This window comes from Nelumbo nucifera, chromosome 5 (genome assembly GCF_055504915.1).
Source record: "Nelumbo nucifera cultivar China Antique chromosome 5, China Antique-T2T, whole genome shotgun sequence".
Lineage (NCBI taxonomy): Eukaryota > Viridiplantae > Streptophyta > Magnoliopsida > Proteales > Nelumbonaceae > Nelumbo > Nelumbo nucifera.
The window spans coordinates 53255231-53268236 of record NC_142653.1 but is presented as its reverse complement, the minus strand read 5'-3'; positions in this window follow the sequence as shown (position 1 = coordinate 53268236).

Here is a 13006-nt window from a genome sequence, read left to right as displayed (position 1 = left end):
TTGGTATGCCTTCATACTATGTGTTGATGATGTGTTGTATAATCTCTGTGTGGGGCTATCTGATCATCATATTCAATTAATTTATCTATCCACTAAAATGAACTTGAGTGATTCTTCCATTTTGGGCAACGAAAAAACCATCGTCCATAATTGGCATTGGTTTTTGCCATGACTAATTCTATTGGTCCGTTACTGCATAAGCACATTGGGGCGCGCATATGTCCAGCCATCACTGTACAAATTTATCAATATAAATACAAAAATGAGATAGGATTACTTCATACAAATAAAGAAATGAAATCAAATATACCACAAATTCAAAATGTTTCAAACATATCCAATATGTTAACCATATTATCTGAAATTCAAATTAAAACTAAAATTGGAACGGTTTAATTTCATGTTGTGCCCACATCATATTTGCTATATTGTCCTTAGCATTGTTTATTTGTATATTTTCTTGTTCATCCTCCTCATTAGTATCACTCTCATTGGTGTTGTATGAATCCTCACTAGTAATGTCTTCAACTGCCCATTGATTGATGTCTTTGTCCTGAATGGGTTCCTACTTTATAAAATTGTAGGTAATGAAGCATGCCATTACAATGTATCATTGCATTCGTAAGTCGAAAGATGGCATACTCTACAAGATAGGAAATTTTCCCTTTAGTGTCCCAAAACACCTCTCTATAACATTTCTTAGTGATGAGTGCCTGTAATTAAATAATTCCTTCTTTGATCGAAATCTTCTTCTTTGCCCTCTATAGTCATTTAGATGATATCATTCACCGAAATAAGGTGTTAGATGTCCAAGCCCACCAGGAAATATAGAATCAACAAGATAATATTTTCCTACAAAATCCATATGCAATTGAATGCATTGGACTTGGGTAAATAAACATATAGTAAATATCAAAATAAATTATTTGTAGGAGGATATGGGAATTATAAATGTGGTCAAGAAATAGCTTCTGCAAATACCCTAGAATCATGGGCAGATCCTTCCCAGCCCACGTAAACAAAAGTAAATCTCATGTCGAACAAGCATATAGCCATAACATTTATGGTGCAACGTAACTTCCTCCCCCTATATGAAATTTTCTCGTCCAAATGAACCCACACACTTATATGAGTACCATTAATTTCCCCAATACAGTCCTAAGTGGTGACATATATGGTCAATATATGACTGATACATGACATATATAGATATATAAGACACCAATGGAATACTTGAAACCATGGGTAATATTTCTCCAAATGATTGATATGTGGTTGCATAGCTTCAAATGATGGTAGTTGAATCAACTCTCTCCCGAGCTTACAAATTGCTTTACAAGTCCTCCTAAAGTGAGTACTAATAGTACTTTTAGAGTGTTGGAACCTATTTGCAACCAACCGATATCTTTCATTGTGACCAACTGCCATAAGGAAAATAGCATGTGATTCCTCCACTGTGATATTTCGACTATTGGATAAAAAGCTATGATCTCTCAAGTGATTAGCAAAATTTTTAAATACATGTCCTTTCATCCGATATGTGTCATACACTTTGTCAAGATGCTCTAAGTTGTATAAACACCTCATGACAAATACATGTCCACTCATCTTTGATGTGCAATACGGTTGTTTAACAAAGTATTTACTATAGTATCTTACCACTCCACTAACGAAAGTAAGTTCAAAGAAAGGGAAAGGTAAGCCTGATCCTCTTCCCTTTCCTAAGAGAGCTGGGGAGTGAACTAGTCCTTGTAAGTCTATCATTTTGTTGGCTAGTATCAATTTCATGATCAACAAGGGTTTTAGGCATAGATGCAACTGGCATATAGACATTAATGGGAGAGAGATTAACAAATGGATCTTAAGTCCATGGAACATAATCATTCTCTTCATTTGATGGTGTTTCAACATTACCCATAGATGCATTTCTAGTAAAACTAGTTCTAGAGAAGATGATCTCCAACTCCTCCACATAGGGGTAACCCTTTTTCTTTATCCGCTTTGCCCACTTATACTTTTGCATGAAGTATAATAGTTTGGTGTTAGAATCCTATTAACTATAACCCCTCAAATAAACATAAATAAATTGAATGTATGACATCCAAACCGCAATCAAATAATCCCAAATGCTCTCTCTAGCAGTTGATTTTTTGTTAGTGGATCTATTATAACTCCTTTATGGTTGCATATTTGTTGGTAATTGCTGAATCGTTTCTTCAAGTAATAAAATTTGTTTTCAAACTGCTCATAGGTATATGCCTTGTTGTGCATGTTGTTGAATTTCTCAACAATATATTTCCATCCATCATTGTTAAACATTGAGGTTGGTCTATTGTGAGTCTTAACCTGATCTACCATCAATTCAATGAAGGTTTGTTCTTTAGCCTCACTCCATGTGGCAAACTCATTGGTCCTATTCTCATGCAATAATTCAGATTGAGAGGGCATATATGTCCATAAAATAAGATAAAAATGGGTTATGTGAAATAATCAAATTCTAACAACATGAAGATAGAGTTAGGAAATGGTTTGAGACCAATAAGGGGGAGTCCAATTATCATGAAACACCCATTAAACTTGAGCTTGATGGAGCCATAAAAAGGGAGATTCCAATCCTGTACAAGCTTGTCTTTCAAAGTAAAAGAAAATGCAAGAGCCAACTGGCCTCTACAATATCATTGATAATAAAATTCAAAAATTTCTCTCTAATATGAATCCTATGAACCACTCTAATGATGATAAGTATAGAACCTAGGGTTCCCAAGTCATCCATAAGTATAGAACCACTAGAAGATAGCCCAGAATTACAAAATCCAAATACCTTATTGAATTGTATCTCAATTCTTTTCTTTAGAAATCGAGATTGATTCTATTGTAGACACAAGGTCGACACTTTTGGGTTTCCTTGATTCAGTTGCAGACAAAGTTACCATCCCCAACTCTATATGATCCACGGGTAAACAGAAGCCCAAACATTGAATCCTGGCTCGGTTCTTTAAATTCTACTTGGTAAAATGAAGCCCAAACACTCCTCCTAGCTATCTAAAGAAAAATGGTGAGAAACACAAGTTGGGTGTTGGAAAAGAACTCCATTTCGACGGTAGACATGACGGAAACAGTAGTCGCAGACACTAAAGTGAAGATTATATCCAAGTCCTTGGGTTTAAAAGAATTGGTTATTGGGTTCAAAAGTTTCAGAATTAGAAAACCTACAAGGGAAACAGAGACGAAGTAACAAACAAGAATATGAAATGGATTTGCCCAGAAGAATAGGAAGCGAAACAACAAGATCATTAGACTCCAAATGGATCTACTAAAACAAGCTACCTTCATGCATGAACAACTACAGAGATGGCTGATTCTCTTGCCAAAAGAATGAAGGTTCTTCATCCTTTTGCAAGAGAACGATTGCGAGGCTGTATGGATGTGGGCTGGGTGTTTATATAGGGGAAAGATCGAAACCATCAAAGCCTTTGATGTGTTGATATGGTCCCATCTGAAGTAGATGAATGGGCCTATCTTCTAGTGGTTCATATAAGATCAAGTAAGAGCATTATATAATATATAGTATAGAAGAGATATAGATAAATATAGATGAAAATTATTTGGGGTTGTAATATTTATTATTATTATCATCATCATCATTATTTTATTATTATTATTATTATTTGTCTAATTTATATAGTTAAAAAACTTTGTTAATTCTATCTTTCTCTTTCAAATGATGAAAACCAATGTCTCTGCTAATGACAAATAAAGATGTACATCTTCTACTATTGACAAATAAAAGATACATCAATTATTAATATAAGCTTAATTAATAATGGCCTAAAAAAGAATAAAAATACACCTTTGAGACACTTCTATAAAGAGGTTCCTATTTTATTTTATTTTGGATCCCCCGGGTCTCTTGTATGCATGTAGCCATATTCCTCGGATTGGATTTGGCCTAACAAAGATCCCTTTGATATTGTACAGGGGTCCATCAATCATAGATCAACTCGGTCCAATAATACTTGAACAAAACTTGGAAATAATTTTAGAAGACAATAATTCTAGTATATGTTTCAATTTTTAAGAAAGATCTTCATCATTTGTTTTTATTTGATCTCCACATACATACACATGGAGTGGGTTCACTAGTCGAATTATTTAGCAAAGAAAGCTGCATGACTAAAGGGGAGAGGGTGTTAAGACAATATGTATATGGCTTTGGTTTTGAAAACAAAATTTTTTGATTATAGATCAACGCAATTATCATCAGCATTCATCAAAAAAATATATACTTCTAAAGCCAAAAGAACAGAGATCCTTATAATTTTTCTTTAAAGGCAAAACAACAGAAAGAAAAAATAGTCTTTGACATTATGATGGACATCTAGCTATCTAACAAATCTCTTTTTTAGTTTCACAGCAAATAGAAAACCCATCAAGGATTTGCATTATAGACACAACAAATAGAATACCCATCAAGGATTTGCATTACTTGTTATGTATTACTTTTCCTATTTCTCGTTATGTATTATAACCCAAGGCTATCAGCAAGGTCTGTAAAATTATATACTTGGCACTTTGGTTCATTGAAAAAATCAAACATGAGAGTGAAGCATACAAGAATGCAGTAATGAAGGCTAAAGAACATATCCTAGCAGGCGATATATTTCAGATTGTTTTAAGTCAACTGTTTGAATGTCGAACATTTGCAGACCCATTTGAATATACAGAGCATTGAGAACTGTGAATCCAAGGATTTGCATTACAGACACAGCTAAATCAGTGGTAGTTCTAACAAATATCTTTTTAAGTTCACACACCAGCGGAGCGGTGAAGAGGTTGGACGGCTTTGGTGGAGCACAGTAGAGGAGAACTTCGGTGGAGCGGTGAAGAGCTTGGACGGCTTCGGTGGAGCAAAGCAAAGGAGACCTTCGATGGAGTGGTGAAGAGGTTGGATGGAGAAGAGTGTGAAGCACGGCAGAGGATACCTTCGGTGGAGCGATGAAGAGCTTGGATGGGCGAGAGCTTCAGTGGAACACAGCAGAGGAGACTTTTGGTGGAGCGGTGAAGAGCTTGGACAGATGAGAGTTTCAGTGGAAACCTTTGGTAAAGCACAACAGCTTCCAATGGTGGATACTTTCGATGGAAGAGACCTTCAACGGTAAAGGATGTAGGGTTTGGAGAGTGCACGTATAACATATTATCAAAGGTAAGTCGTGGACCGATCCCATCCACGAAAAAAAACCACTACCAAAAAATTGGAGTGTGGACAAGACTAATCCACGAGATAGTGTACACTAATCCTATCACAGCGAACGATATGGTGATTTCATCTCGTGGCATGAACCAAACTGGTTCATCCATCAGAAGAACACACTACTGAACAGCACCTAAGACTGCCGGTTTAAGTTAGTTGTTTTTATTGTAGTGAATATGAATAGGATCTATCTTGCATTGTCCATCTTGTTTGGCAAAGTGGATATGGTATTTTTTTTTTTTTTTTATTTAGAACGGGGTATAGCCTATCCCCCACTAGATAACAAATATATAGTTCTTCTCAAAAAGTGATAAATATATATACTAGTCATCTTGAATAAAGCAAGTATTTTTTTAAATATTAACCTTTTTCAATATTTTTACTAAAAGATCTGTTCTATTTAAATAATACTTCAAAATTTTGATCAAAATAAATCTCCCTAACTTCACAAAATTCACCACAATTATAAAGCCACACAAAAGACCAAAATAAAAAACTTAAACCGCTTTAAAAGCGAACAGCAATCTACACAGAAAACAAACAAACAGCAGTTTAATTACGGAAAAATAAGAGTATTCTGTGCCTTTTGACCTAAGAGTATTCTGTGCCTTTTGACACCTAAACTAAGAGTATTCTGTGCCTTTTGACCTTGGGCTGAACCGTCATTCTCTTATATTTTAATTACGGAAAAATATGTATACATCCAAAGCAAATTTTTTATTCTCATAGCACAGCTATACACATTCAAAACATCCAAAAACACCCCTTCACCATTCTAATATTCTCCCAAATTTCCTCCTCACACAATTAGTCCTAACATCAACCTCACAGCCCTTTCAAGTGTGCATTAAGACTATCTCCCCATGAATAAAAGCATAGGGTGTACAGAATTATTCTCAGGCTCCGGCTGGAAGGGCTGTGAGGTAGGTATCAGGATTAATTCTAGGAGGAAATTCGAAATCCATGCTAAACTTTTTTCTCTTTTTGCCTCAAAAACAGTGATCTTCACCCTTTTTCTATTCACCTAATTACATTTCTTCTTTGATTTTAAGCTTGAAAAGATACTCGTTAAAAGACTACAAACCCTTTTTTATTCACCCAGGTAAACCCTCTATAGTGTTGCACTTAAGCTTTAAGAAGACACTTGTAGTCAGTCTTCAAACTCTTGAGTCCGTTTATCATGTTGCCATCTTGCATTTCCTAATTTTCTTTTTTACTGCCATCTTGACAAAGCTAACGTTAACAAACTAGCCTACCCTATTAACTAATGTTTATACCATAAAAACACATTCAGTTTCTTTCTCTCTCCTATTTTGTTGATCATTTGATATTCAATCATCTCACAACATGCCAATAGTTCTATTTAGGGCCGTTCGTTTTTTTTTGGATTTTGAGGGGCAAAATTGATTAATGATATTTTGGATGGAATAAAATCACCCCTTTTAATAATAATTTTTTAGGGTTAAAATGATCATTATTGCATTATTTATCTGAAAAATAAAAGAATACAAGTAAATACATTATCCAAATAACATTTATCCAGATAAGTAACTTACTGAAAAGCAATGAATGAGCCCATTTTTAGAATTTTGGTTCAAATATTGAAATTGAAAGGAGGGGTAAAGTCTCTATACGTACTGAAAGGTCTAATGGGGAGGTCTCTATACGTACTGAAAGGTTTGCTAGTAAAGTCTCTAGCTGGTTGGGCAGTTTGGCCTCACTGAGGATGGGATGATCTAGGGGTTGGGGGAGGATTACCCCAATGCTGTAGTGCTGTGTGGCCCTAAAGCTAGTGCAGCAGTGAATTGGGAACATCCCCCTGTAAAGGTGGGACCCTATTTCGTGGCCAGATCCTAACTCGAGTAGCCTATTTTTGTCAGTATTATGAAAAAAGAAAGACAAAAAGGATAAATCGCTAAAACCTCTTTCTGGCCATTGCTGAAAACTTCCCAAAGTTTTCTTATTACAATCACCTCCCTTAAACATCCTAATATAGTTGCAGATAGACCCCCTATACTAGAAAGTTCTAAGAAGAGGCATAAAAATGTCTAGAATATCCATTCAGTTGCTTTTAACAAAAATGTTTATTTTTCAAATTCTTTCATATGCTACCCCAAAACCTCTCAATCTGTTTTCTGGAATTGATTTATTTTTCAAATTTGCCCTTCATATCAATTGCTCATAGATAAAGTTGTAGCTCTCTCTCTCTCTCTCTCTCTCTCTCTCTCTCTTTGTTTATAAAGTTTGTATTGTTTTTCTTGTAGAAACCAACATCAATAGTAACTGCATATGTATTTTAGGTATTTTTTTCATAGCTCTTATTAGAGGATTTAAATGGAGGGACAGGGGTCTACATGCAACTACATCAAAATGTTCATGGGAGGTGATTGCTGTTACCAAATTTTAAAGGAGGTTTCAGCAGTGCTCAGAAACTTCAAGGAAGGTTTTAGCAATTTACCCAAAAATAAAGATATGAGAATGCAACCCACCCTATGTTCTCCAACACCTTGCATTTCTTCTCGTGGTTCTATTTCTAGTATTTGTGTAACTCTGAGCTTCATTTATAATATTTTTTATCTATTTATGAAAGCAACAATCAAAGTATTGGTACCAATTATCATATCAAACAGTTTGGATATGGATATGGATTCATACTTCGACAATGAATGGATGGGGATGAAAGACATAGAAACACTTGTCTATTCAAAGGAAATACATACATATCACATAAATGCAACACTAAATCCAAAGTTGGGTTATCTATGAATAAGATCTAAACACATGAGAAATGTACACTTTAATAGGCCATATAAAGAGAAACATTACAATTAACAATATCGTGACACTAAAACATGTACACCATACAATAATTATCGCTCTATTTCAGTTTTCATAATTATAATTTTTAATTTTATTAATTTTTTGGGAAAATTTGTTTATTTAGTATTTTTATAAATAATGGTTTTCTTTTGTCAAATAATAAATATGCTTTCATTTTTAGCATATAATTGTTTTACTTTACATATAATTGTAAAATAAAACATAAACATTTAAGGTTGATAAAATAGATTATTTTTATAATTTTTAGTTTTTATTGAAATTCCAGGGAAAGTTAAATCTTAATTATTTATTCACATTTTGTGATTATAATTTTAGATTTTTATTGAGAGATTGAGAAAAAGGGACAACCTTTACAAACCCTTGTGAAAAGCATGATTCCATCCCATGTCCCCGCTACAACCAGCTACAAACTTTACCAGCATGCTATCTAACCCACTTTCTTTCTACAAGTGGCTTGTGCTGAAAAGCAGCAAAAGAGAACGAAAGGCGAAATCCTTCCTGTGTGTTCTTCGTGGAGTACTGATAATATACTTCACACGATATATATAAGCCGATATTAATTTTTCCAGTCTTCGTTGACTTGATTTTATAAAAATGGAAAATTAAACATAGTCGGAGATTTCTTTGTGAACCCCAAAGAAAGACCACATGATCATGATGTTTTGAAATTAAAGAATGAGGTGGAGAAAGCATCTGCTCCAATATGAATATTTAAGTTTTCATTTGACAGCTGGCATCTGGGGGTTACGACTTACGAGCAAGGCATGTGACCTCAAAAATCCTGTTTTTGGAGGGAGTCAAACTTCCTCTGTCCAAAAAAATTCTGTTTTTCGACCCTACCAATCCAAATTCTAAGTGGAGACGTTAGATTTAGATGTCACCCAACCCAAAAATCTCACCATCACTGCTTTAATTTACTCTTTGGTGGTAGTTGAGCAACACGTGCGAAAAGTAATAGGCTGTTAGTGGTGGCAACGAACTATTCGAGTTCGGTTTGGCTCAGTATAAATCGAACTGTTAGTGGTGGCCAAGTGCGAAAAATAATTCATCATCGGTTTGTTTATTAATTGAATTAAGTTTGAGCGTAAGGAAGGTTGAATCGTGAGGCTCACGAGTATAAAATAAAAATAATAGTTTTATATGTATAATTTTAATTTTTGAAAAAAATCTTGCCTTGCAGTCGAGTTCGAGTCAAGATAAGTTTGAATTTGTGAATTTTAATTTTGAATCAAGTCAAGTTCGAATTCAAGTTTCTAGTTTGGATTGAGCTCGAGCCTAACATTATTTTTGCGAGTCAGACTCGAATAGTCAAATATTTGGCTCGGCTCGGCTCGAATCCATCCCTATAAGCTATCTATTGGCCGATTCTACTTGATCAATCTAATCAAACCAAACTGACTGTATGTGTTCTGGTTTTTACCTAATAATAGATGTAGGTTTTCTTGTTTTGTTGTAATTTATATTAAATAATATGGTAAAAGATTTATACCTCCCCTAACATTTCACCTAAGGCTATGTTTGGAAATGATGCAAATGGAGTATAAATCCCAGTTCAGGGTTAATTTGCATTCTAGTTCACTTTTGCCTTTGTTGGGCAACATTATATTTATGCATTGCCAAATGACAATACACATTTTTTAATGCATATTTACATTGACAATAAGATGTAAAAGTACATCAATAAAAAAGAAGTAAATTTGCATTCAAGTGGGTTTTGATAAAAAAAAGGCATATACTTTATTAGATTTCGTGTTTGCATCCATTACAACCAAAAATCTGTTTAGTAAAAAGGTAAATTTGCCATTGCAAAACTGAGACCAAATCAACCCCGACAACGTCCCACAGCACATTCCCGTTGTATATTGAAAACATCTCTCAATAATAATTCCAGAAATAATGATGTTATCATCGAAAGATATTCTTAATACACGGCGGGGGGAATGTACTATGGGACGTTGTGGGGGACTATCTTGTAGGGGGCTGATTTGAACTCTGCAAAACTAATCCAGCTTTGTAATTTATATACACCGTTTTACATTTTACATATATGCATAATTTCCAAATGCATCCTAAATACCTAAACATTCCTTCACTTTTTTAAATTGAATTTATACCTCCCCCTTAATTATTAAACCGTTATTATCTCTAATAGAAAAAAGCAAAATGACTAATATAACTTAAATTAATATTGGAATTAGATTAAGATGTAATGAATTCAAAGAAAAAACCATCATCTTCGACCTTGGAACAGTGAACTTAACTATTATTCATATTACCGTTGTATTCAATTGCCGCCAATAGAGTTATAGGCTCCGTTTGGATGGAGTGCAAATACAAATATGTACTGTACAGTTTTTGCAGAACCGGTCTGGGAACTCTTTGCACTCTTGCTGTTGGTTTTCATATACAAAAATCTACCGACCATATTTGTTCATATTTGGCTTTTTGATGGATGCAAAAACCACTTTCGCACTTTGATGTATAATGATTGTTTTTCAAATACAAATTTAACCGTTGGCTCACTTTCTAAACAAATCCTGACTAGTTCACCGTTCTTTTATAAATGTTGAAGTATAAATTATCACTACAGCTAAACTCTGTAAATTTTTTATAGAACCTGCACCAAAAAACAAAAATTGAATAAAGATAATAAAAAATAAAACAATTACAAAAGAAAATAACAGGCCATTAAACAAATATAAAAAATAACAGACTAATTAATAAATCATAGAAAATAAAAAATGCAGGAAATCTTATTATAAATTCCAAAAAACAACAAAAAATATAATGTAAAACATAGAAACTGCATACAAATAACATAAATTGAATAAAAACATAAAAAGTACAATAATTACAGAATAAAATTGAATCCAAGGATCAAAATGGGAGTTGCCTAATTAATGTGTTGTCATCCCTGAGCAGACAGCCATGAGATTAACACCAACAGAAGAAAACAATGTGGGATCCTCCTGCCCATTGGTTTCTTGAGTTGTAAATGATAACAACTCCTACCAAAGTCTTTAAGGATTAAGATTTCCCATTTAATTTAATCTCTAGTTCTGATTAAAAAATGATGCTATAGCTAAAGAGGAAAGGTAGTGGGTAATGTGGAATACAGGGCACAAAAGATTCAACTATAATATCTTTGAACTACTAACACCTACCAAAAAAATATCTTCAAATTGCAATTTTTTACCAAGGCATTGAATTTCTTCTGAAAGCCAACATTGTTGTCCAAATCACAAGGGTGGCTATAGTGGGTTACGAATGAAAGATGGTTATAGTAGAACCCAGATGTAAAGAATGAATATCAGCTAATGAATACAAAAGTAACAAAAAGAATTCAGAATATAACAATATTGTAGAAATTCTAAGATTGGATTTAGAAAACAGGATTTACTGCTATGAGATGTAGTTATTATTTATTAATTATAGCAGCCATCACAGAGGGGGTGAGATCTTCTACAGGGGAAAAAATCAATTACATTACATTTGAAGTAGTGCACCCCACAACACCCTCCACTAGATACTACCAAAATGTGAATTTATGCCAACATTCAAATGCCTTAAATGGTTTCAAACTAGCCATGTCTACAAATAGCACGCGGCAGCAGTTTGCCTCCCTAGCTCATCACACTCTCCTGCACTCATCATCAACTATCCTAGCATCTACAGTCTCTGTCATGGAATTCTATGGCGACAGAGCCTTTTGGAGCTTCATTGATGAAGAACCAAAGACCATTACATTTTAGCTAGTATCAACCGTGGATAGGCAACCCCAGATCATGCAGCCTTTGGAACCTTGTAGTGGACAAATTTACAAAGAGGCCACCAAGAAAAAAAGGAATTATATCTCTGGTGGCAGCCACCTCTTATTCCTCATTTGGTTCTTATTCCTCAAAGTTGCTTTCACTAGAGCCCTCCGGAATTCTCTTTTTCTTCACCAGGCTACTCCACAAGGCAAGAAAATTCCCCTATAGATTCCAACCTAGGCAAGAAAATTCCCCTATAGATTCCAACCTTACTCCTTTCTATTGTTTGATATCACGGCATAAGAGACCACACTACCAAGGATGAATTTCTTTTAATTATTAAGAGCTAAACTTGGATTGTCTTCTGATGAAGGCAGATTTGGCCCTCCACTGACATTATGACACATGGCATCTCGGAACAAGGTGATACCCCAGAACCACCTAGGTGATAACTTGCCTTAGCCAAAATGATGGAGTCTCAGCCGATGACCTAGCGACCTGTCTCTGTTGCCGACTTGGCGACTTGCCCCCGCCGCCAATCTGGTGACCTGGTGACCTAGCGACCTGCCTCTGGTGCCAACCTAGTGACCTGCTTCCACCGCTGACCTAGCAACCTACCTCCTCCACCGACCTGATGGAAACCTAGCTGGCGACCTCATCCACAACTCAGGCCAGCTAGCAGCACCTCGTCCAAGGCCAACCTATGGTACCTTGTTAGTACCGACCGAAGCAACCTCGACGTGAGGAGTGACCTCCGTCGCGGGCTTGCCGACCTGATTGAGGTCCAGGTGGCAACTTGCGAGACGTGCTCGCCGACAAATTCTGCATGCACCCCATCACTCTCGAGTCTCTCGGAAATCAGCTCTCACACCGAATGTTTTGGAGGAAACCGAGTAAGGAGCAAAGATTGGCCTATGTGCACGACTACCTCCAAGAACTTCAGAATAGTTAGGCACGTCTTCACAGAGATCCCTGGACGCGTTGCATGATGCCCATGCCAAACAATGCCTATATAAAGGCCTTACCTCCAACCTCAGAAGGGACATGCACAATTTAGTTCTCGCAGCTCTCTAGCTCTCTTATTTTTAGCTCTCTCACAAAATCTCCCAATTGGCTAACTTAAGCATCAGAGTGCCCACCCCGAGTAAAGCAACCTGGGCAC